Source organism: Notolepis coatsorum, assembly GCF_963971535.1.
Source record: "Notolepis coatsorum genome assembly, chromosome: 4".
Lineage (NCBI taxonomy): Eukaryota > Metazoa > Chordata > Actinopteri > Aulopiformes > Paralepididae > Notolepis > Notolepis coatsorum.
The window spans coordinates 50,758,139-50,781,830 of record NC_140168.1 but is presented as its reverse complement, the minus strand read 5'-3'; the positions used below and the strand labels follow the sequence as shown (position 1 = coordinate 50,781,830).

General features: G+C 43.4%; 1 long non-coding RNA gene across 1 annotated transcript; it reads left to right on the top strand.

Moving 5' to 3' along the window:
• Window positions 1-14,514: 14,514 nt before the first annotated feature.
• LOC311227804 lies at window positions 14,515-15,400 on the top strand. Its single transcript, XR_014619631.1, has 3 exons — window positions 14,515-14,552; window positions 14,635-14,789; window positions 15,015-15,400. It is a non-coding gene; the product is annotated as an uncharacterized lncRNA (long non-coding RNA).
• Window positions 15,401-23,692: the final 8,292 nt, after the last annotated feature.

The window sequence follows — 23,692 nt, the reverse complement described above, 5'->3', positions numbered from 1 at the left end:
GGAGTCAAGAAAAGGGAGTAACTGTACATACACAACTATCATCTCAGTTACAGTAAATTACAACTATCTCAGATCACTTGAGTGTTTATGTTGCTTTAATTTACACATTATAAGTCACATAAAGCTAATTACAATGTCTGTTTCAGAATTATAATACATCTGTGGGCGTACCGATCATACTGACCAATACGGGGAGCTAAACAAACACTCCCGGTTTCCGGTATATGGCAGTACAGGAATTGTAGTCCACATAAACAGCGTTAGATTAGACTTTATATGCTTTTAATGTTGAAAACTTGGGCACAAACAACATAGATTATGTTTAAAAGTAAGATGTTTAGGTTATATTCACTTGAGTTAATGTGTTTATCTAAAGAACCAATGAAAGATAACTAGCCCTTTCCATTGTAAGAAATTTTTAAACATGATTCAAAATGTGTGGTTCCACATTCATATGATGCTTGTGTACATATGCGATATGATTGATAAATTATAACACTATCATTACATCCTAGGATGGGATGGATGAGAAATAGCTGATGTTTTGTTAAGCTCACAGACAATCAACAAAGAACCCACTCAAATGGTCTTAGAAGTGGAAAATTAACATGTGTTTTTATTTTCAGTCAGGCTCTGAGGCGAGATGCAGAGACCTACACCCAAAATTGTATCACAAAAGACTGAAACTCCAACAATTTGCATGTCAACCGAAGATGGTGTGGAGCTGAGAGACAATCGATTGACCATTTAAAACAAATCTGCATCCAAACACCCACATGTAAATTGTGTTTACAAGAAGCAAACAGACAATCAAGAGACAGAAAGGGACTGAGTTAATCTACATTAGAACAAAGCAGGTTGGAGCTAAAGGGAAATCAATTGTGAGACAATAGCAGACACTATTTAGGATGGGCACTTGAAACCCACAGGGTATGCCTACACTCTGACCACAGGCTTGGTGGACTCACATGACAATGGATGGAACCACTTAGTTAACATGAATCAGACAATAGTGATGAATTTGCAGTCATGAAAGACACCATATTTCCCATACTAACAAAATAACATAACTTGCATGCTATCCCCTCCTTCTATTTTCTGCTTTATAACCAATAACATTCATAACTATTCTTTTAACAAACTAATACATTTCCATGACTGCAAAATATCAACCACAAATTGAAGCACAATTATCTAAATGTACAAGGTATACACATACATTGATCATTTAGCTGACACTTTTATCCAAAAGCGACTCACAGGTTCTGTATGACAGGACATCAAAAAGGGCACAACTCTATCAGCTGAGTAACAATGGTCATCAAAGTGTTGAGTGCTACAGTGTAGGTTAGTTTATTAGGACAAATGCATCACAGTAAGGTTAGCTAGGGTTAGAATTATTTGTATCAGTTGAAAGCAGGATAATCATTTACACAATGATTATCAAAATGCACAAGGTATATTAGAGGTAATTAAATTAATAATACTTAAGAGTAGACGAGAAAATGAATGATTGTTTTTCATGCAAAATTAACTGGCTGCCTAGATTTTATGTTTTTTCCCCATGCTAAATTATGATGAGCCACACTGAGACGTGAAGAACGCCAGCACACACCCACTTTAAACAAACACACTGTAGCACCCACTCCCCACACTTTATATTTATGGATGAAGGATTGCACTACAACTCGTACACCTTACTGTAAATTGTACCTAAAATTGTACCTCATCCCATTTCTGCTTTGCACTAGATAGTACTGTACATTAGTACACTGCATAGTATTGTGTATTGTATATTATATGGTAACTCAGAACATTGTACATATGTCTATACCGAACACTGTGACCTCATTTTCTTCTTCTAAATTCATGCTATATTATGTTATTATGTTATTTGATACTATCTTGTCTAGCACAGTCTCTGGAGCGTAACAGTAAGAAGCATTTTGTATGAAAGTATTCTGTACTTCTGTATGACAACTATTAAAGAACTTGAACTTGAACTTGAAGGCGTGACGAGGTAAGTATCCTGAGGCACACCCATCATACAGGTAAGATCAACTTCAATTAACATCACAGACTATGAAGAAAAAGAGCTATTTTATCTGATTCAAGACTTTGGCCATTCATTTACAATTTTATTTAAAGCTTAATGCTGTAAGATCTAGTTAGATACAAGATCTGATAAGATTGTAGTGAATGTGACCTTCTTAACATAAGGAATCACTGCTAATGCAATTGGCTTGCATTTCCTATTTTCAATTAAATGATTTTATTTGCAATGAATTGAATTAATCCCAAAATGGTTTTCCACTTTAGCAGAAAGGCGTTGAATAATTTATGTGAAGAGGTTTTCTAAGGCAAATTTTATCATCCTCAGATCATAAATTGGTGAGAGGACAGGACGAGTGAGACGACGCGTGACCTGAACCACGAACGACGGTGCGACCAGGCAAGGAGGAACACAACCCAGCGACCTGAGCGACCCACGACAGCATACTACCACCAGGGACGCCGCCAAGGAGCTGCGGACACAACCAGGACGACGACAGCAACCGTGGGAGAGCCGCCATCCAACCCAGCCCACAGACATCCCCAAGAAAGTGGAGCAGGGGACCACGAAGGAGACTGACCAAGGAGACACTGACGAAGAGGAGATCAACCTTTGACGGCCTCCACCCCGGCACTGCAGACCACGGCAGACCAAACCCATCACCTGCAGATGGGAACCAAAGCCCCGACCATCAAGGTGGATTCCCATGACAAGATTGTCATCCGTGTGAGAGAGAGCGTCCTACAGACAGGCCACTACACCAGCAAACCCTCGCCCCTCTGGTACCGCGATGACGGGGAGCGGGGGACCAACCACCACACAGCACGTTCAAGACCACCCTACCGCCATGTCTCAAGGCCTGATAAAGGTCAAGCGTGAGCACAGTGGCAGACATGTGATGGTGGTGGAGAACAACATAGGCTCCAGGAAAAGAGTCTGCAAGGCCACTATAGTTGACTGCTACCGGTGACCCTTGACAAGGTACAAAGGGAGTGGACGGCGACCTCCTGTAGGCCCCCTCTGAATGATGGACCAGTGAATGTTCCCGACTGCATCGTCAACGAGAGACACATCATCAGAGACCTGTGAACCAAGAGACTTCTGAACACACAGTGTCCACATTGTAATGTATTTATTTAAATTTTACTGTGTTACTGTATTACATCACATTTGAATTACTTAGGTTACAAAATTGTATTGTCAGACAAGAAAGAATCAGTTGTTTTATTCTCTCATAGAAGAGGACATGTAACGTTGTTGTTTTGCACCTGTATGGTGAACAGTTGATAGTATATGCACTAGAATTACATACAGAAACTATGCATAAGACGTTTTATCTCCTCATTTATAGAGAAGAAATGGAGAAAATTGCCTGATTCTAAGTAAAGACCAACAAAACTGAGGCAATCACAGATGAAAGTGACACTCAAACTCAGGTTAAATACAACTGGATCCTAAGTAATTCCATCAAGAATCATTATAAAATGTGCATATATATATATATTTTTGAACAGTTTCCCATAATCAATCATGTTAGTTTTATTAACCACCAGGTTAACGGTTGTTAAAATGTTTTTGTACACATTAGCCTTATGTGTAAATCCTATTCCTAATAATTATGCACACAATTTTGTTTTTTTCACCCTGTGCACTCTGACCACACAGCGACAGTGCATGTATTTAATTGGTTTATTACGATGCCTGTATGTACAACCATCACATTAGCTCCCCTGAGTCACGACATGAACGACTGAAGGTATGCCAAGATATATGCACAGCTATAGCTTATGTTAATTGTGGTTTGATATCAGAGTTGAGGACCACTCATTGACATAGGTATTTTGAGCAATTAATAAAAGAAAAGGGTGATATCTATTCCCACATCTCTGATATCAAAATAACACAGACCGCAGTCCAGTCGATCATGTCATGAATCATAGATGTAAATAATTCTATTTTAAACTGTTATGCCAACCAACATCACATCGGCCAAAATTTTCATTATTTTAATTGTTTTCTATTTTCACTTTTACCTGTTCCAAACAATCCTGGTATATTATACATTAATCTCACCCACATTATAAGAAAGAAAAGTGAGTATTGTGGTATAATATGTCCTCATGTAAATATACTCCTCTCCCCTGTGTCCCCCTTACCTGCAAACCCCCCCCCCTCTCTGTGGAATAAGACATTCCTCTCCCCAAACCTGTACCCCCCCCCCCAATTGACCTATCAAATGGGACCACACACCCCCCTTGTTGAACTATAAAGGGCTCCTCCTGACCACAATCGAGGTCTTCTTACCTGGGTCATTTCAGCTGATCACCGGGGGGAAGCCCTCAGCCATTCTCTCTATGTAATCTATCTGTTTGGTTAATAAACCTTGTTATTATCCAAGCCTTGGTTGACTGAGAACATTCTTCATCAGGATATCCACAAATATCCCACAGTGGTCACCTACTCGCCTCCTTCTTCACTTTCACCACAAGGAAGTGCCTTCGGTAGATCCCACACTTGACGAGGTTGTTAGCTGAAGAAAGTTGAGACGTGTTTAAATTTTTTCTTGCTTTTTTCTTCTCTCATATATTTCGAAAGAAAAAAGCTAAGTCATAATGTCTACTTCGGAGGGTCGCGCTCGCAACGCTACTCTTCACCAGCGGTTCTCCATCACCGCCTCTGTCGTGCGTCTTGGAGCGGGGTTGAGGCCTCTCTCGTGGTCGGCGGCCACGCCCGGTAGGCGTCCGATGGGTAGTTTGCCTCTCCAAGGAGCTGGTGCACCAGTGCCGTCTTCTGTGCGATGGCCTGGTTCCGGCTCTGGTTCCTCTGCTTCCGGGGAGTCGTCCGCTGTTGGGCGTCCGGCTCCTTTGGTTGCGGGGGATTTGAGACGCAAACTTTTTTTCCCCTCAATGGCGGCCTATGTCCATCAGGGCCAGGTGGTCTCCCACATCATGGGTCTTACTCCCGCCTACGTGCAAGTCACACGGGTGGCGGGTTTGGTAGACGGCATGAAGGAGGGCGTGCCACGGCTTGATAGGCCGATGGCGGCGCTCCTTTGTCCTGAGGTGGTGTGGGAGCCGTTACGGAAGCCGGTTCCCCAAGGGAAATCGGCGAGGCAGTTGGCATTTTGGAGCGACCAGTCATTTATCTCCGGAACACAATCTCTAGCTGCCACTTCTAACATCGCGCAGCTGGCGAGATTCATGTCCGGGATATTGACGGGCGGCACGGAGCTGACTGATTTACAGCATGATCAGCTCGTCCAGTTGGCAGGAGCCATCCTGCATCTGATTCAGCTGCAGGCTATAGCCGCTGGGAAAGTGCGCGCCCTGGCCACTCTGATCCAGCGCCACCTTTGGCTGGAGCAGGCGCGTGTGCCGGAGAAGAAGAGGACTCCCCTTCTGACGGCACCCCTCTCCAAGGCTGGACTATTCGGGTCGGCACTGCAGCTGATGACCTCAACCTGCAGGGAGATGCAGGAGGAGCGCTCCGTGCTCCAGCCTCATTTCCCCCCGCCCGATGTTGCCGGTGGAGTCAGACGGCCGCCGCGGCGTCAAGGTTTCTCCGCCGTGGCCGCCGCTGCTACCACCGCCACTGCTGGACCTTCGGCAAAGAAGGCCAGGAGGAGAGAGGGCGCCTCCGCCAATGCAGCCGGCCCATCTACGCCCGGAGGTGACGGTAGGGATCGTCGAGACCAGCCGCCGATCGTTTACCGTCCCTCCGGGGCTCCACGGGGTGGGAAGCCACGAGCGGCTCGTGGCAGGCGTCGCTAACTTCATTGACTTTTTCCCTCTGTGGTCCCCCCCTGTTCCCTTCCCGGCCCCTCTATGATTTTTGTTCGAAAATAAAGAGTCCCTCCTAAAGGGGGACTGTATTTTTTGTTAACAAACTGTGTGTTTATTCACCAAACATATGATGGGGATGCAACGTGTGAATCTTTCACTAGTATGGGTTTGATAGGAGGGCTAGACGTTACTTTCATGTTAGAGCTTAAGCAAGGCCTGCAGCCTGCACTCGGTTGAAAAGGGTTTTTTTCTGCCTCGACCTGAATCTTCACAAAAAGGTAGAGGTTAGTTGTGTGCTCTGTTGCTTAAACAGTGATATTGAGCTGCAACACTATTGTGTTGGGTTGTAGTAATGCTTGTATGAAAACGTATCACGGCTCAGCCGCTCTCTCTGTCTATCAGATTCTTCTGTGTCTTGCAACATAGATACGGGTGTCGGGTTCACACATACACAACTTGGCCTTGCTATAAACCCTGTTCACAGATGTGTCTGTGGCTAGCGGGCATTGAATTAGCTTGCGCTATTCATTGGCATTGCTACTGAAGGTATCATATGGCTGTTGTTGTTGTCATATGCGAGGGTTGGGCTTGCGAGGGGGTACCGGATAAACCCCTCCTTCCCTCTTCTGATTGGTCAGGGGGTTCTGGGACTCTCTTTTCATTCGGTCAGGGTCAAGCTGTTAGGCAGCTTGGCACGGGGGGGGGGTTTCCCAGACTCCGCACCTATCACAGGCGATTGAGTCTTGGGTTTCCCCCCGTCATAGCAAACGTCACTAGGCACGTTTCTATTGGACGACGACTTCCGTGAGTTTAGACCCGTATGTAGGGTCTGTTGTTGTCAAGTTGTCGGGGCAGAGCGTATAGGAACTTACTGTTCTACTACGCTCGATATACGTGTAACTTGAGCTTGTCGTTCTCCCAGGCACCTTGAAGGATCAATGTGGGGTCTGGTTAGACTGTCCATTGATATGTTTTGGGTCCCGATGCATACATAGTGCTGGCTCGGGGTGTTTCTGTTAAGAATCATGCAGGAGGCTAGTACGCCTTGGTTGCTTGTTATTAAAACAGCGTTTTTATAGGGCAACTGGGATGGGTTTTTTTTCCTCTTCCGAGAGCCTGTTACTGGGTCTCGACGGATTCTCGTTCATATCTGGGGGATGTTAACGGAATAGATCAGAACATAGGTAGAGGGGTCTCACGCCCTTGGGGTGGGCCACTGAGCGCGGTATAAATAGGACTGTCGGGGTGGCGCCCTCTTTTCATTCAACACGCATTCCTGCCCCCTCTCCTGGAGTGGGCATGTCTGCGTGGTTAGGGCACGGGACTGGTTCTGGTCACGCTGGTCCAGGTCAGTTAACCCGTTGTCCGCCGGGGATGTAGATCTGCTGTTCTGGTACCCTGAGGGACTTGTGCTTTTTTCAGGGGGAAAAATGCCGGGTCGGCCCGGGTGTCACAGGGTTAGGCGTTATGGAGACCCTTTGTTGGGTACACTTTGTACCTGGCACTATTATTAGGGGCTGGTTCTCCTTTCTTCGCTCCTCTCTCACGCATGGCGAAGAGGGGGCTGTTGGGGTGGTCTTCTGGACCTCCTCTGGTAACCCTGTGTGCTTCCCGAGCCGCCGGGCCCGGTCCGAAGTAATGTTTCGTTGAAACCGTAGGCCTGGGATAACCCTTTTTTCTTGAGGGGTTATAGGAACAACCACTGTATGTGGTACCAAGAGGGTGGTTGATTCCCTGGTGTGTTGGAGCAGAGTCAACTCCCGGGTTACCCCCTGCACGTTCATGACGTCTGCCAATCGTGTCAGCCTTCTCTGCCTCGACCCCTCTGGGTGGGTTTTTTTTTATGGAGGCCTGCTTCCGTTGGTTAACCTTTTGAGTGCTTTGAGTGTGTTGCAGGGTCAGTGTGCCAGGCGGTGTACTATTGGGGGGAAAGGGCCCGCTCTTGGAGGGGCCCTATCCGAATACGCTGGCGATGTGGGGGGCGGTGTCACTAAGTGACCGCCTGGTGGGGTCTTGATGCCTGGCGTCATTGACCTCTCCGGGTCCCCTCTCAGGGAACCCAGTCCCTTCAGTGGGTCTGAGTCTTCCTTCGCGCTCCGCTGCTACGGCCTTGCCACGGGGTTGAGTTTGCTCTTGACCCCGTGATTTTGGGGGCAGTAACGAGGGTTGTTCCTTCCGTTCGTTCCCTGGTGGCATGCGGGTTGTTTATTTGTTTATTAGCAAAGGATCCCCATTAGTTGACGCCGAGACGTCAACTAGTCTTCCTGGTTGTGCGTGTGCGTAGTCGTGGGGTCAAGCCACGGTCTGCTCACCCTGTGCGTCTTCGCACGGTCGGATCCGTCTCCCTCCCGTCCTCCAATAGGGAGGGTATCCCTCCATTAGGGAGAGTCGGGGGGCTCGGTCCTCCCAGGTCTGATGGTTGTGGGGGGCCTCAGCGGGGTACATTTGTCAAGCTTTTGGCTTCCGCTCAGCTCCTCTTGTGCAGACTGACGCTGAGCGGAGCCATAATGAAATAGAACGTAAGGTTATGTTAGGGGTGGACGGTATAAACGGTATACGGTATAAACGGTATGAATTTGCTCTACGGTATGGATTTTGACTATACCGTGTAACCGGTAGTGCAGCTCTAAAATAGCAATGACGTCATGTAACCACAGCGCGACTATTTCACTCGCATTTGCCCCTAAAAATAGATAGAATTAGTCATAGATAATAGATATGTGCGAACTGGAAAAAGTTATTTAGGAGGCTTCGCGCAGTGGGCGTGCCAGCCCCTACCGCACGCATGTAAACACGGGTCTAGTAGTCTAGTGGGACGGGACACGGGAGCTGTCGGGAGGACGGCGGCGTCTCCCTGAGCTAACGTGAGCTTAGCTACCGTTACAAAATGACCCAGTCAACTATTCACTTTTAGTTTAATACATGATGGGGCATTGTCTAACCGAACGGTATCTAGTCGGCCAGCTACCGATAGCTCCTGACATCAACAAACGCTCCACAAAGTCTAGTACTAGAGACGTGTATGCTACCTGTTAGCTCACGTTAACGCAAGTTAGTTCACCGTTCAAAACGAAATGTCCCATTGAACTAAATAATTCACTGAGGCGTTGTATTAACGTTATATATGCAGTAGCTACAGATAGCTCCTGATATCAATGTCTTATAACACTGATTCGATGCGTATTCGAGCTGAGGGCTTGCTAACGTTATACCAATACAATAGGGTCCAGGTGCAGCGCCGGAGAATCCTGGCCGTAGCTCTGCTCGAGGCTACTCGAGTATAGGTCCAGGTGCAGCTCCGGAGAATCCTGGCCGTAGCTGGAGGCTACTAGAGTACACACAGACAGTGGAGCTTGTTGCGTGGTGGCGATGTCTCGCAGATAATACAAGTACAAGTCTAATTATATAATATATATATTTTATAAAAAAAATATATATATATAAAATAAAAATAAAAAGTTTATCAAAAACGATGATACCGTGATATATACCGTTACCGTCTATGCTTCAAATTATACCGTGATATAAATTTTAGACCATACCGTCCACCCCTAGGTTATGTATATAACCAAGTTCTATGAATTATGGTGACGCTCAGCGTCAGGACGCCACTGCGGCCCTTGATCTCACCTTGTGGTGAAAGTTTGGGAAGGAGGCGAGTAGGTGACCACACACCTGCTTATGAAGGTAAGCGGATAGGGGTGTGGCCAGACGAATGTTGGGATGTAAAGGTACATTGTGGAATTTTTTATTCAGTGCTCGTGCACGAAGTGAAGTGCGTGCAGACTGACGCTGAGCGTCACCATAATTCATAGAACTTGGTTATATACATAACCTTACGTTATATATACTGTTCTGAAAATTCCCACTCTTCCTTTCTGAAATTAGGTTAGTTTCCTTATTCATCACTGCACTTTTCTTTGCTATATTTGACCTAATGCTCAAGGGCTACGAATATGAAGAAGAACACATATAGGAAGTAGTAGTAGTAGTAGAGTAGAGTAGTAGAGTTCTTGCAATCTGCCTTTGACATTGTTCAGTCACATCTTACCCAGCTTAAGCTCGTGTTAAATGCTGGCAAATCAAAGTTTATGCTCTTCTCAAATGGGAAGAGACTCCCAGCTGATCTTCCCACATGTGTTACTGCTGGAGGGACTGACATCGAAAGGGTTGCTTCCTACAAATATCTGGGCATTACAGTGGATGAGAACCTTACGTTTAAATCTCACATAGACAAACTTGTGTCAAAGCTGAAGCTTAAACTCGGCTTCTTTTTCAGAAACAGGTCCTGTTTTTCACTTAAAGTGAGAAGTCACCTAATCTCGACCACCTTCTTACCACTACTCAATTATGCTGACTTACTCTACATGTATGCACCTGATCAGTACCTTAGAAAACTTGATACTGTGTACCATTCTGCCTTACGCTTTGTCACGGGATGTGGAAATCGAGTGCACCATTGCACCCTAGTATATATCATTGCAAGTTACCCATCTCTACAAATACGGCGATTTTCTCGATGGCTCTCGCTTGTGCACAAAGCTCTGCTTAAACTGGTTCCCTCGTACCTGTGCACGAAGCAATAAGTATGCCCTTCGTTCTCAAGCTGCTCTAACACTGGAAGTTCCCCATATGAGAACTGAATTGGGAAAAAGGGCTTTTAAATATGCTGCTCCTTCATCCTGGAACAAGATACAGGAGGACCTAAAATTACCAGGACTGGTCACCCTCGGAGAATTCAAAGCCATTTTAAAATCCTACGAACTCAGTTCCCTCGGACAGTGCAACTGTGTTTGATCATTTGCCTGTTTGATAACTTGCCTGAAATTGGAGCTTGCTGTAAATGTTTTATCTGTATTTTATTGTGATGTTCTTTTTTTGTATTTTATTTTTTTATTATTTTTTAAACAAACACATAAACAAACATGACAACACACGATTAGATATACAAGCATTGTTAACAGTGCACATCAAATTAAATCACAGTTTAAATAAATGTCTTATACAAGATATGCCCCTAATACCTGCTATCTATTCCCCTACACACATATGCTCTTGCTCGCACCCCCCACCCTGGACCCCCCAATGCATAGGCGGAGTTTGAACTTGACGCCAGGGGGTGCGACAGCTTGGCGAACGATACTTTTTTTGACCTTTATTTTATTATTTTAGCGTTTTTACAATGCCCTAACCCCTAATTTTTTATTTTATTTAGGTAGTACAGCAGCACACACACACACTCACACACACAGCAATACGGGGGATCATTTTTAACTGACTTACTCTTAATCATTGACAAAGTGACAAAGATAAAGAAGGAAATACTAAAATAAAAAGACCACAACAAGTATATTGCTGCTCCACTAGACCACTTTACTGTACCAAACATGACATACAAAAATAACTAAATACTGTGCAACACTCTGCCAAGCGCACAGCCGCGCACACGTATGCATACAGTAGGTTGTCAAAGGCTGTACAAACAAAAGTTCACATTTTCTAATAACAGCATTATTAGACATGCCAATCCAACGAAAGATGTGCTGGTAGCGCTGGAGAAAAGAAAAGAAAAAGATGTTGCGTTTGTCTTTTATATTTGTTATTCTAAGATGCTAATTCATCTGTATCTGGATAACCAATGAACGGATTCTGTCGGGGCAGGTAGCGTTATTTCGGGGAAATTGATATCTATAGTCTGGTATATTTTTCGTCCATGAAAAATGGAGGCTCTAATTATTATTATTCATAGAGACTCTCGAGCAATAATAATTATTACAGCCTCCATTTTTCGTGGACGAAAAATATACCAGACTATAGATATCAATTTTCCCGAAATAACGCTACCTGCCTCGACAAAATCCGTGCAAATTATCATCTCAGAATAAGTGGCTTTGTACAAGCGTTACAATGTACTATGCGCGGGGCATTCTGCTGCTGCTGCTGCGAATGGTGGTGCTTGGCCGCGCGTTAACCCTTTCACTGCCACACTACAGAAGGTTCGCCTTATAATGTGACATAATTACTACTATAAAATGAATGTATTGTAAAACAAAACATAATAGAATTCAGATTTGTTTCTCACAATTATTATAATTTTATTAAAAAAAAAATTATCTTGATTTAAAAAAAAAAAAAAAAAAAGCAAGCAATTTCACCCCCGGCCACCAGGGGGTGCAATGCACCCCCTGCACCCCCATAAACTCCGCCCAATTCTCATTCGCTCTTAACCAGACACTACCATTATATGCTAGCTTTTATTTTCTCCACCACTTCTAACCACATTATCAATTTGGATTCATTGAGACCCAAAATTCTTGCTGTAGATATTTCTAGATAAATCACATCGAGATATGTAAGAATCCAGACCTTTCGGCAATTTTTTTCCGGTTGAATCCATCGTGATGCTATCAGTTTTTTAGCCACTGTAATACCAGATAAAACCAATCTCTTTAGCTGTGGATGTACTGCATACTCAAAAACATCATTCAGCAGTAATACAGAGGGGTATACAGGTATATTCAGAGTTAAGAGATTTGATAATTGCTGGGTCACTTCTTTCCAGAATATCTTAACTGGTGGGCAGTCCCAGTACATGTGGATAAATGTCCCCTCGTCCCCATTTGTACATAAGGAGCATTTGGAGTCTTGTTTAAGACCCATTCTGTTCAGTCTTATAGGAGTCAAGTATGTCCTATGGATATAGTTAAGATTGATTTGTTGATGGTCCGGGTTCCTTGATGCAAGTCGAACATTTGCCCAGGCTTCTTGCCACTCAAAATCTATTTCCAGGTCTGGTATATCCCTCCTCCAAATAGAGTCTAGGTGGAGGGTTTCATACGAGGTTGTTAGTAATTGATGATAAAAATCTGATATAAAACCTCTCGATGTCTCTCTTTCATAGAAAAATGTGTGGTATCTGTGGTGTGCAATTGGTATCCTTAATGGAACACCGTGAGACTTCAAACATAACAATAATTGTGCGTAAAAAAGATATGTGGAACCGGTGAGATTCAATTTTTTTTTCTATTTCATCATAGCTACAAATACCCTGTTTGTTGAAAACATCTCCTAATGTATGTATGCCTTGCTTTTCCCATCTAGGGAATCTTATAGGTCGTTTTCTAATCAGGAGTGCATTGTTATTGAATAAGGGAGTATGATTATGCCATTTATGTGGGTTAGAATATTTTTTTTGTGTTTCACGCCATATCCGGATCGCATGTGTAATTATGGGGCCAAATTTCAGTTCGCATTGCTTAAAGGTGTCATGCAGTGCTATTCCTAGCACTATTTGGGCAACTTTACACACTTCCTGTGAGTCTATGTAACACATGTGTAATTTTTATTCCAAAAATAATCATTGTTTTATATTTCTAATCTTGTACTCAAAACCAGCATTTTTCAGCCTCATGAAATCAGGCTATTATTTGGCTTGGCTCCACCCACACTTTGAGTGACAGCCACCCACCAAATAGCTCCGCCCATCTCCCCGTCATTCCATCCAGGTAGAGGTCTGAGGTCTTAGGTTTCAGGTTTTTATTTCGACACGCAAAAACATATACCGATTTTACTAACTAATACAACATGGCTGTACATTATGTTTGGGATCCAGAGAGCGACCCACAGTTTGATCCCGAAGAAGAAGAAGAAGGCGATTTGCTACAGCGAGGCTTACATTACATCGTTTCCGATTGGTAAGTTGATTAATTGCACTATTAGTTACTTACTGTTATATAATAGTTGTGTACTTCTGTCGCGCGCGGCCCGTCGAAAACACACACTCACTAACGTTAGATTGTACTGACACTAACCCCCAAACAACAGCGATCGAGGCTTACGTTACATCGTTTCCGATTGGTAAGTTGATTAATTGCACTATTAGTTACTTACTGTTATATAATAGTTGTGTACTTCTGTCGCGCGCGGCCCGTCGAAAACACACACTCACTAACGTTAGATTGTACTGACACTAACCCCCAAACAACAGCGATCGAGGCTTACGTTACATCGTTTCCGATTGGTAAGTTGATTAATTGCACTATTAGTTACTTACTGTTATATAATAGTTGTGTACTTCTGTCGCGCGCGGCCCGTCGAAAACACACACTCTGTCCCGATGAGAGTCTCTGCTCGGAGACTGTTGCTTCTGTGAACAGTGTGACTGAAAGATAAAGATGATTGACTGTTGCTTCTGTGAACAGTGTGACTGAAAGATAAAGATGACTGACTGTTGCTTCTGTGAACAGTGTGACTGAAAGATAAAGATGATTGACTGTTGCTTCTGTGAACAGTGTGACTGAAAGATAAAGATGACTGACTGTTGCTTCTGTGAACAGTGTGACTGAAAGATAAAGATGATTGACTGTTGCTTCTGTGAACAGTGTGACTGAAAGATAAAGATGATTGACTGTTGCTTCTGTGAACAGTGTGACTGAAAGATAAAGATGACTGACTGTTGCTTCTGTGAACAGTGTGACTGAAAGATAAAGATGATTGACTGTTGCTTCTGTGAACAGTGTGACTGATTGTACTGACTGACACTAACTGTACTTGACGATTGAAATTGGGGGACCCTGATGTAAACAAGACGAAAGTCTTTCTCTGGCCTCCATTGATTGATAATTTCATTCACCCTCAAATCTACTAGGTGCACGTGCGGAAATTGTGAACGGATGCCAACAGAGACTGAGAATGTATGCTGCATGGAAGTTCCACAGGTAAAGTAGTAACACAAACTTGCATCTTGGTAGCACTGAAAACCATGCATATGGCTAACGATTTAATTTTCTATATATATAGGTCAGACGTCGAATTAACCAGGAACCAACTGGACTACTGTGCATGGTTGATCATCCGGGATTGGATCCAGTGTGCTTCAACCCCTATACCATCCAAATGGCAACTAATATCTACAAGGCAGATTTTGGCCGGATACCAGAAAGCGGAATCAATAAGTAAATAATATTTATTACAGATTTATATATTTTTTTACAGGTGTTTCTCCATCTTGCATCTCTCAGACTATACTAATCTTTCTTGCAAACACAATCTAATCCTTATTGCACATCACATATAATCAATGCTTGCTACTGTCCAATGACATGACATGACAAATGGTTATTTCCCAGCTTTTTTTTTTATTTTATTTGTGCATAAATATAATACTTGATTTTCTTCAGCCGTTTCAGATATATCGCGTACAGATGCTTTGTCGCGTGGTGCTTCGGCTACTTAGGCCGCAGAGTGAGGGTAGTAATCCCATCCTGTGTCGTGGTTCGAATCCGCACAGAATTTCCGGATGTTGATGGTGTCTATACTGGCTTCAGACCGGTACAGGATTGAATCGTGACACATAGCCGGCAACCGCTTCTTCCATGGAAGGCCTGTCGAACTGTGCGCACAAAGGTTCTGGGATGGCAATCGCCTCTACCACCTGGATATATTGTTGGGGGTCACGAAGGACGGAGTCAAACAGGAGCGCCATCAGCTGGTTGACATAGTCTGTAAATGAGAAATTGTTATTTGTTTTGTCATGTTAAAAAGGTTATTATTTATTCAATTTATTGTATTCCACTGTAAGTGGAAATATTTTTCTATTTATATAGGTCATGTGTGTGCAATAATAAATGTTGATATTTTTACTTACTGAATGTCGCTGGGATTTTCCTTGGTTTTATTGTGTGTCCACCTTTTTTGGCCTTTGGAAAACTCATCTTGTACGCCGGCTCTCCAGAAGCGTTTATGGCTTGCTGGCGATTTGAGTTTTCATTGAAATGCATGGCAGCTAGGTATAGTCTGAAAGGAAAATTTCAATAAGCACAAGCAATATATTTGTAGTTGATCTGAGGTTATCTAATGCAACATAATGAGTTATTTGACAAATCAGGAGTCCATAATTAGTCATTTGTACACAATATAAAATACCTGCAAAGCATTCCTATGTACGAAAAAACCACGTTTTTTGGGGCAAAACGTAAAATCACACTGTGATAGGACTCCAATGAAGACGTTTGATGGTGTGGACTCAATTTGGCGACATCTTTGATGATCCTTGTGTTTAGCAAAACCTTCTCGAGCTGGTGGGCCGGTTTTGAGTCTAAAGTAAAAAAGAAATTGCATTCAGATATTTCATTAGAGTATATTACAGTAGATTAGAATTATTCAAGCAAGTATACATTTGTAAATCACACCAATCTAGAATGAGGACATAAATAAATATTTTGAGTATATATTCATGATGAAAGACAGACAGACATACCAGGTTTAACCCACTTGCTACTATCTCTTGATACACGGTCAGCATGAAGACAACGCGGATAGAGTGGTTCTTCGTCGTGTTCATGTACATTCATCATGTGATTGAGACATGACTTCCACCTAGCAACCCTCTCATCGGCAGACTTCGACGTGGCAGCTGTCCAGTAGAGGTGGTTTGAAATGTGCAGGCGCCACTTTTTTATGACCTTGCAGTCTTTCGCCTGTGCAATTTTGTCAAGCTTCTTAGACAGACCTTGAATTACATAACATAACATAACATTACATAACAGTCGTATGACATACATGACATACAGATAGACAGTACTGCTACATCTACATTTTTTGACATACCAGATTTGCAATTACAGTACTGGTTGGGTGGGTGGGGGGGGGGGGGGGGGGTTGGTAGGAGGGGTGGAATTGAATGTGGGATGCCTTTCGACATACCTTTGGCCACGTGCCACACATCGTAGAAGTGTTTGATGTCGTGATCTCTCAGGTACTTTTGGATCTGCGGGTGACGGTCTGTGACAATACAGTCCAAGGTCACGGATTTGGCGTCCAGAAGAGCGAGGCTTCTCCTCAAGCCCTCCAGTTCCATATGGTAGCTGCCTCCCACCTCATTGCTCTGGAACAAGGAAGGGAATAGCCTTTTCAAAATTCCACAATTAACATTTCCTAACCCCCGCTCACACACACAGCCAGCCAGACCACTTCACACCCCGCTCACACACACAGCCAGCCAGACCACTTCACACCTACAGCGATTCAAGATTCAAGACCGAGAGCTTTGTGTTCGTTTGAGCACAATGAAGGGTGCAGTGTCTCTTCAGACTTGTTAATTACCTGAATTAGTTGGACGTCTATGACATGATTGGTGGCGAGTTCCATCACAGAGTAACTTCCGTACTTAGCACTGTGGCCTGTTGAAAATAATAATAACAATTTCAATCAATGTAGTGCAATATTAAAAATGTATTCATAAAGTAGGAATTTGTCATTGGGGAGCTTTTTCTAACCTGGACTATCGGCTCGCATGTCACCGCCGATTATCACGCTTTCTTTCTCGCTTAATCTGGCGAGGGTAACGTCTTGGTCCTTGGTCCACAAACTTAGAACAGCAGGTTCCAAGAACTTCTTGGCGTGTTCCCGAAACACTCTGTACTTTATTGTGGAGACGTGTAACGCATTTAGGACCTAAAAGAATAAATGAATAACGCTTTGTTAATATGCACGTGTGAATCACAAACAAAAACATAATGTATATCTGACTTGTCAATCAAATCAATCAAATCAAATACCTTCTCCATTTGGGTGAAAGATGAGCCAGTGAAAAATACTGCTGCAGAAAGCTGAATATTTCCAGCTGGTGTGATGCCGATGAGAGGCTGACTCGCCCATTTACGGCTGTATTTACAACCGGGGCAAACTTGGGAGACAGCCAAGAAGGTCCCTCGCGTAGTTTTGGTGATATGACATTGAGCATTGCACACCGGACACTGTTGAAATAATTCCAGTAGACTGTCTTCGTAAACGATGTATTTCTGGACCTCATAGATTGGTTTTGACGGTTCCCTGCTCGAGAAAAACACAAATAAATAACACGGCACAACTATATAGCTTTTGTATTTTTACGGGCCATGGAGATGTTTGTAACAACTAACTTACGCTAGAATCGAGGGCTCGCTAATCAAAGAGTCAATGTTGAAAGTGGAATCCTGCGGCGGCTCTGGAACATCGATCGAGCTGTCGGTCACTCCATCGTCATCGTCATCAGACTCCAGTCGTGGTCTTTTACTGGGTCTAAACCCCTTCACAGGTGTTGACGTGGATGGTCCCTGTTGATTAGACCAGTATCCAGTATTTTGTGTCCCCACCGAGACCGACATGACTTTCGCCTGAACACCTATTTACAAAACATAGTTTAGTCAAACAAGGGATTTATTGATAACTTTGCTCACTCACTCACTCACTCACTCACACACTCACACATTGTGACCTGCTCTGGCGTAACGCCAACATGGGTCACCACACTAGAGCTAAATTTGATTTGCAAATACAGTACTGTTTGTGATACTGAAGGAGTCAAGAAAAGGGAGTATATACATTTGACTGTATATACTGTATATATACTGTATATTGACAACCATACTGGGTAATTTACATTGGAGGTGGGGGGGGGGGGGGACACTATACAAACAATCCACATTCCTTTACAGCTTTGGGTGAAAGCGGTGGGTGAAGGGGGCCAATCTAAACAATTCTGGGTCACATTATTACACATTATTACATTACATCACACTGAGTTACAAACCTACCTTGACTCTTGACATGCGAACGAAGTGTTTTCATAGAAAGCTGTGTACCAACAGAACGAATCTTTGGGTTGTCTGTCTGGCAACTGAAGTCCCTTGAAGCAGGAGAAAGGCGTACATTGCCGCTGGAACTTGTGGTGGCCTAAGAGTTACCAAATCGTAAATCAATTACAATATAATACAAGCCACTAAATATAACGTTACCTTGTTTACCTCTCACTAGTTGTGTTCTTTTATTTAGAAGTTATGACTAGCTTGCTTCAATAGTTTTCTATAACGTTACTTTATAAAGAGCAGCAGTTACTATAACGTTAGATGGTATTTATGATAACATATCTCACACGACATATCTACTTACTATTTCTTGTGTCGGGTCGCGTATTGAAGGCACAGCTCTTTTGGTTAGCACCAACATGGAGACCACTCCAGCATCAAAAATACCTTGATTGGTGACGTCGTCGGCGGAGAAATGTGCAGTACAAACCCGAGTATTAGACGTTGCAACGGAACTTGGAGGGTCACCAAAAAGGAACTTGTTCCATTGTTGGCGAAGTTCGGCATCAACGGGGAAACTGTGCAAAGACTTCTCGGTAGCTCTACAACCAGGAACATTACATCTGCGGGGTTTGCTGCTCATCGTGAAATTGAGGCGAGTGACGGCAATTTCTGTTTCCAGGTTGTATCGGCTCCAGGTACCAAGAATGGAGGCGGGCATTAGGTAAAACCACACAGCCAATCACATCACCTTGCGCTATAAACAGCGCCCTGTGACGTTGCCCAGCTCGTCAAATCAACATGACCTGATTTACTAGAGGCAAACAGGGGATGGGCTGTAGCTGAGGAATTCGTCAATATAGTATTTAGGCCCAAAAACACATTGATACGAACTCCTATTACTATAATACAATGCTAGAGACTGAAAAATGACATTTATAACGCATAGCCCCTTTAATTGATATTTTGGTGTATACTATGTCCTGCAGTCTCTGTGGTGCTACTATATTTACTTCTAAATTTCTCCAGGATACTGATGCTTGGGGTTCAAACCAGGTTGTCAGTGGTCTTAAAGTGTATGCCTTAAAATAGTGGAAAAAATGTGGAATTGCCATCCCTCCGTCGGCTTTGCTTCTCTGTGCGTGATGTTCTTTTTTATGTTGAAACTTTCTGCTGCCTTGCTTGGCCAGATCGCTCTTGAAAAAGAGATTTTAATCTCAATGATGCTTATCTGGTTAAATAAAGGATTTGATTGATTGATTGATTGATTGATTGAGAGGTAGAGGGAGGAGGAGGAAGGAGGAGGATGAGGAGGAGGAGAAGAAGAGGAAGGAGAAGAAGAGGAGGAAGAGGAAGGAGAAGAAAAATAAGATGAAGGAGGAGGAGAACAAGAAGAAGGAGGAGGAGAAGAAAAAGAGGAAGGAGGAGAAGAAGAGGAAGAAGAAGAAATGTTTACTGCCCTTATAATGGATTTTGTATAACGTTATATTTCCATTAGTTAGGACATCCATCCATCCATCCATCATCCATCCATCCATCCATCCATCCATCCATCCATCCATCCATCCATCTATCCATCCATCCCACAAAGATCCATCCTGTTCATTAGGGAGGATATCACCGACATATCTCATATAAATTAGGATGATGCGCTTCGCCAGGCAGCCCGGCACACTCTAATAGACATGATCACTGCGACACGCTTTGACAAGTCTAAATGCCTCATTATTAAACTCCACTGAATAAGGAATGAAAGCGGCGGGGCCACAGGGTTAGCTCAATGTTTCCCCCTGAGTCTGTGTCTTAGCTCAATGTTTCCCTGAGTCTGTGTCTTAAAGGTTAAAGGTGAACCCTGAGTTTGTGAACCCTGAGTCTGTGTCTTGAAGGTTAAAGGTGAACCCTGAGTCTGTGAACCCTGAGTCTGTGTCTTAAAGGTTAAAGGTTAACCCTGAGTCTGTGTCTTAAAGGTGAACCAAAATCAACATTCCAATATGGTATTTCCATGACCTAGGAAAGTTCAATCAATACGACCTAAGCCAAAAGCTAAAACACCCAAAGCCAGACACCAAACTTGTGATCTCATCAGGTATAATGTCTGGAGCTGCTCCATAGACAATGAATGGCAGAGTGATTTTTGTGGACCCACAGAGTGTTTGTTTTGGTTCCCAATTCCCATGCCCTAATGTGCATGACTCTATTGTGTGGTTCTCAGTTCTGAAACAGAAAATGTACCCTGGGTGCTCTCAGTGTCATCTATAAAAATTTTCCCAATTCACTGTATATGGAGCAGCTCCAGACTTGATACTTGATGACATAACGACTGAATTCGGTCGTTAAAGAACCCAGGACGCCTACCGTAAAGAGTAGGGGGCTCCCCGACGTTCCTGGCCAAATTCCCAATCAGGTCTCTGACATCAAGGCCACCTAATCATCCCCTCCCCTTAATTGGCTGGTATCAATCCCTGTCTCCTGAGCCGTTCAGCCATTGTGTAGTGTGATGTGTGCCGGGTGCCAGTGTATGGCAGCCATTGAGCCTGCATAGCCCAAGGTTGGGTGCTACCAGTGGTGGTGAAGGAGGCAATTTCCACCCTACATTGTAAAGCGCTTCGAGTGCCTAGAAAAGCGATATATAAATGTAAGTAGGCCTAATTATTATTATTATCCCAAGTCTGTGTTTTAGTACTTATTCATGTTCACTAATATTTTTGGACTGCCTTTAGACCATAGGAATAACATGCATGAATTTTTAAGTGTAATTCCCCTTTACGTAAGATGCACACTTTCTCTCTCTCACACACACACACACACACACACACACACACACACACACACACACACACACACACACACACACACACACACACACACACACACACACCGGCATTCTCATTCCTCGTACAGAAGCACACTCAGGCAAAGAGCAACAACAAAGGCAGTGTTGCATATCAAGCATTCAGAAACAATGATACACACTAATAATAGAAGCTACCGTACCGACATGTACGTAGAGAGTTAGACAGACTACAGAAGGGCATACAGGCATACACACTTGAATGAAGAGAGGTAGGTAGACAGACAGGTAGACAGACAGGCAGACAGATGTGTAAAGAGACAGACCGACGGATATATTGACTGACTGACAGACAGACAGACTTAAAGGAAGACAGACAGACGGCCGACAGACAGACAGACAGACAGACAGACAGACAGACAGACAGACAGACAGACAGACAGACAGACAGACAGACAGACAGACAGACAGACAGACAGACAGACAGACAGACAGACAGACAGACAGACAGACAGACAGACAGACAGAGAATATTTATGAATACAGGCATATTTAATTATGCTCTCACAGGACATCCCACCAGACTCTCTGTGTATCTTTATCTTCCTTCTGAGCACTGATGCACGGAGAAGGGTGCAGGCCCTCCCACCCCACACACACACACATAACTAATGGGAACACAAGGATCACAGGGCACACGACGTGCCTGTCATAATTGCTGGTGTCCTTTCCTATCTAACTACTTGGGATGGCAGCACTTTGTTAGAACTCACAATGATTAATTGCTTGTACAAAAGACTGCTCTATTTGCTGCATGTAGGGCAGCTTGTACCTACTTAACCATGAGGCGCAACCTTGATGTGCCCAAGAGAAAAAAATGCAGAACTTTACTTTTAAATTACTTATACCAATGAGCCTACAGTGGCTTGACGTTGCACCTGGAGCCTGCCTTGGGCCGGGAATATTTACTTACTCCAGAAATGTTTTTATCTAAATAGAAGACACACACTATGCCCATATGCCACCGCAATGTCTCTTTTGGGGACAGCCAAAGCTTCGTGCCTTTGAGAGTTACGTTGTATCTGTTTTTTTGTTTTGTTTTAGTTTTTTAAAGGTAATTTCTGCAACCTTCACCTCACTCCATTTCTTCTGGCTTGGTCCAGTTTAAAAAGTGTGTTATAATTGGTTATGGGTTATTTATAACCTTCAGAGACTTTGTTTTTAGACTTCAAGTGGAAACCGCTTGGACAGCGTATGCCTAACGGACACTCTTGGCAATTAAAACATAAAGTTGTTGTCATGTTCAGGAAAGATATTAGCTGCCATTTAAAAGCGTACAAGCCTGGCTCAAAACGTTTGATATTCACCACTGCGTGCTTCACAGAAGCCTCGCAGCCAACAAGAATATACAGCACATCTTTGATGTTGATAGCTGGGAAAGTCTATCATGGTTTTCCTGAAAATAATCTCCCCCTTGTGTCAAGTCGTTAGCATTGAGCCTGGCGCTATCAACTGGGGCCGTACATTAGCTCACACTCCTGACAAAAGAACCATATCAGCGATCAAAAAGCAAATACCAGCGGGATAATGTATATATAATATCGCTTACATAGCAATCGGGTATATGATTCATTTTGCAACCATAAAGGAGCCGTTTGTGATAAAGAAATGAAGCGGTCGCCGGTTTTTGGACATCCTGTTGTTCAAAGGTTGGTAAACATTTATCTTTGTTGAAATGATATGACCGAGAAAATGGGTATTGTAAGTGAAGTCACATTTTGCACTGATAAGTCGGTATAGCCTTATCAGTACGACCAGTACATTTAAACCACAACGCGGTTTAGTCAAGTGCAACGTCGTAGACCAAGAATGAGGTTGTGTTGCTGGACTACAAAGGACACACGGATACATGTGAACATTGCACATGCATTTGAAGGGCTATAGGCTAGTATTCCTGTGGCAATGGTTAAAACCAATGTAGTTTTAACCAAGTTTGTTAATATAGGATACCACTAACTAACACCATCACCATCATTTGAATCAAGTATGCATGTCTCAGTTTCAGATTAATAAACTCAGTTTTTGTTTCCCCGGGATGAGTGTAATTTAGCCTAATGCTTCCTTAATTAAAGCGATAGTGTGAATCTTTATTTCCTATTAGTTAAGTTCTGGAGCGCATACAAAGCAAACTGAGACCACCGGTGTTTCAACAGGCCACTCACCTGCCCCGCTCTAGCCTCAAGTGGTCTGGTGAGACACACTTGTTCAGCCTTGTGTCCGTGATACCAGAAGTATATGACTTGAACCATTGAGATATGATAGTTGCTTCCCGCATGGAACGCGTGGTATATTTTCCAACAATGGAAAACAAATTTTATATTGCAGTGTTACGGTTGCAGTGCAGGTAAGCAATTGTGAGTCCAGTAGAGGAGGACATAATACGAGTCGGAGAATGATTGCTCTTTCTTAGTGGTGCCTTTTTAATGTAAGAACACAGAGC